This window comes from Benincasa hispida, chromosome 9 (assembly GCF_027475165.1).
Source record: "Benincasa hispida cultivar pf3 chromosome 9, pf3_genome.v1.1, whole genome shotgun sequence".
NCBI lineage: Eukaryota > Viridiplantae > Streptophyta > Magnoliopsida > Cucurbitales > Cucurbitaceae > Benincasa > Benincasa hispida.
Window position 1 is genome coordinate 84,256,713 of NC_143486.1, and position 3,426 is coordinate 84,260,138.

The 3,426-nt window shown below is 35.7% G+C and overlaps 1 long non-coding RNA gene across 1 annotated transcript; it reads left to right on the forward strand.

Moving 5' to 3' along the window:
• The first annotated feature begins 896 nt into the window (after window positions 1-896).
• LOC120086467 (uncharacterized) lies at window positions 897-2,801 on the forward strand. The gene is made up of 3 exons (XR_005484229.2): window positions 897-1,438; window positions 1,520-1,657; window positions 2,559-2,801. It is a non-coding gene; the product is annotated as an uncharacterized LOC120086467 (long non-coding RNA).
• Window positions 2,802-3,426: the final 625 nt, after the last annotated feature.

Consider the following 3,426-nt stretch of genomic DNA (forward strand, 5'->3'; position numbering starts at 1 on the left):
ATACAATATTTTGTGATAATGTTGTCATGAAAAATCTTACAAAATTAGAATTCGCAACCCTTGACATTAATGATAACAATTATTTGTCATGGGTATTTAATGCTGAAATTCACCTGGATGCTATGGACTTAGGAGAAACAATTAAAAAATGAAATAAGACATCCAACTAGGACAAAGCAAAAGCTATGATTTTTCTTCGTCATCATCTTTACGAGGGATTAAAAATGGAGGGTACAATATTTTAAATCAATAAGTGATTACAATTCTGCATTATTTAAAATCAGTTCAAAATTGTTGTTATGCAGAGAAAAAATTATTGATGCTGATATGTTAGAGAAGACATTTTCTACATTTCATGTCTCGAATATACTCCTGCAGCAGCAATATTGAGAGAAAGGTTTTAAAGAGTATTCTAAATTAATTTCATGGCTTCTCGTGGCCGAACAAAATAATGAGTTATTGATGAAAAATCATGAATCTCAACCAACTAGGACGACACAATTCTCTTAAGTGAATCCTGTGAATTTTAATAATAATCATGGTCGAGGTCGTGGTCGCGGTCGAGGTTGTAATTGTGGCAGAGGAAGAAATAATTATTTCTTTTTGTGGTGGTCGTTTTAATCATTCAAATTTCAAAAGAACCACACAAAATAATGATCACGAACGAAAAACTCCACAAGATAAGAGTTTAAAAAGTTATGATGTAACACCCCAAATTTTGTTAGTAACGAATTTCAGTAATTTCCTTTAACTGAGGATGTTTTTCGAATTTTAGACTTTTAAATATAACAGTTGGAATTTAATTAATTAAAGTTGGAAATTTATGTTTGAAATTAATGTGAAATTAATTTTATATTTTTAAGGGGGTTAACTAAACTCTTTTCGAATTTTATTTTATTTTATTAATAATTTATTTATTTATTCTTTCTCTCTCCCTCTCTCAGTTCACACGTGTAGACCCCATCCCCCATTTTTCGATTTCACGCAAACAGTGACCCCAACCTCTCTGTCGTCGCAACCCCCACCTCCTTACCCGAAGACCCCCCCCTCGATTTTTAGCTATCTTTTGCAGTTGGATCCTTAGAGCGTCGTACGTCTTCCATCGAGCTTGTCGTCGAGCCCACCTCACTCGCCGAGACCCTCATGTGCCCAGCTGCACGTCGTGCCGTTTGTCCCAGCCCGAGAGTCGAGTCGTCGCCTTGTCGGTTCGCTAGCAGCCTCACGCCTTACACCTTCCGTCGAAGCCAACGACACTCGCCTAAAGCCGCCGTCTGTCGGGCTGTCTTCCAGTCGTCCACCACGCCTAACAAAATTTCCCGCCGACGAAGACAAATCTGAAACACCATCTCCAGCCGCACGCCGCCCCTCTCGTTCCGCCGTTGTCGTTCGCCGTTCGTTCACCCCTTCGCCGTGCCTCTGCCGTCAGTTGAGTGTTTTGGTAAGATTTTCACATTTTGGGAGAATTTCGTAGATTAAATTGTTGCTCTTTTTACTTTTGGTTAATACCCATCACGTTTAGGGCTAGGTTGAAGTTTTGAGAGATTTCTGAGGCGCTGTCCAGCATCGTGGAAGGGAAATTTTGATGATTTTTAGGACCGTTACCTTGAGTTGCTGTATTATTTTGGTTGCCTGATTAGTTGTGGATTTTGACATCGAAGTAAGTAATCTTATTATTGGAACTTCCCTAGTGCTCGACAATGATAATTATGATTTATTGAGGATTATTAGTTAGCATGATATTTATGTCTGCCTTCATTGACTGAGGTTTGAAAGGACTGGAGCCAGATATTGATAAATATGATTTACTGAGGATATATTGATAGTTTGATGTTTATGTATGCCTTACTGATATCAGGGTTTAAAAGACTAGTTGCGCATTAAGATGTTTGAATACTAGTATGATTTTTGTATATTATTGTTACTGGGGATCTTCCTGAACCTGCGGATGATGAGATGCATACGTATGTTGTAGAGCTATGATGAAGAAATTTATATGTGTGTTATAGAACTATGATGATGAAATGTATATATATGTTATGAGACTAGGATGACGAGAGGTATATGTATGTTATAGAATCATGATGATGAGATGTATATATAAGATATAGAACCATGTTGTGATACTCGTGATGTTGAGATTGTGACAGTGTCCTCACTGATTAGTTAGATGCCCACCAGTTTGTGTTTCCTTCGGGATTCATCAGTTTGTGTTTCCTTCGAGATTCACCAGTATTGTATTTCCTTCCGGATTCACCAGTTTGTGTTTCCTTCGGGATTCACCAGATATTGTGTTTCCTTCAGTATTCACCAGTTTGTGTTTCCTTCGGGATTCACTAGTTTTTGTTTCATTCGGGATTCACCAGAGGTAGTGTGCATATTTAGCTACAATAGGATAGAAATTAGTTTTTCATGTATGTATGTGTCTCATGAGGACTATGATAGTTTATATCTTCCACCAAAGGTAGGCATCTAGAGGACATAAATGCCTAACCTGACTCCAGTAGTGGGGTTACTTACTGAGTATTTTATACTCATTCTTTCTCATGTTGTTGTTTCAGGTAATGGTAGAGATGCACTGGCGATTAACAAGCGGAATCCGTGATCGAGCCACTATGACCCGTTCTATGCTTCCACTCATGATATTTAGATTCATTTTCATGTTTTTCAACTTTCAGTTTTGATGTTTGAAACTTACTACTAAAATTTGTTTTCAGACCTATTTATTATCATTTATGATTTATGGGTACCCTATCGTCTGTTTTAATATTTGAATTTAATGAATGTCTTTTGAAATTGCTTTATTTATTTAGCATTTAATTCTTTATAAAAGGGTGTCGTTTTAAGTTCTATGCATGCATGTGTTTAGTAACGGCCTAACTTGAGTCCTAGGGGGTTAGGTCGTTACATATAAAAATAAATACTTCCGACGCGGAATGACTGGACATTGGTAACGTATTTGTCGTACGTCAAAACACCTAGTTGACATCTATTAAACCTCCCTAAAGAAAAAAGGAAAATATGTGGAAGAAAATTTTGCATACCAGGATAATAATATATTTGACTCATCCCATATGACAATTTTGGATGTGGTGGACTTATTTGAATCTTCTGAAGAGAAGATTGGCGCAGTTGATGAAACATCAAGTGTTTCTTTTGATTTTGAGAATATCTATACTTAATGTTGTTGTTTTCTTTTATCTATCTTCATGTTTTTTTAGTAACTTTTGTATATTTTAATTGTTGTTTTTCTTATAGTAATTATTTTTTTAAAATGAAGAAACATGGATTATTTTCATATATTGGGTGTTTCAAAAATGAGTAAAGAAGATCTATATCTGGCAGATAGTGCAACTACATACAATACTTACAAATAAAAAAAATATTTTTTTCCAAATTGAAAATGCTAAAAGCAAAAATAAATACAAT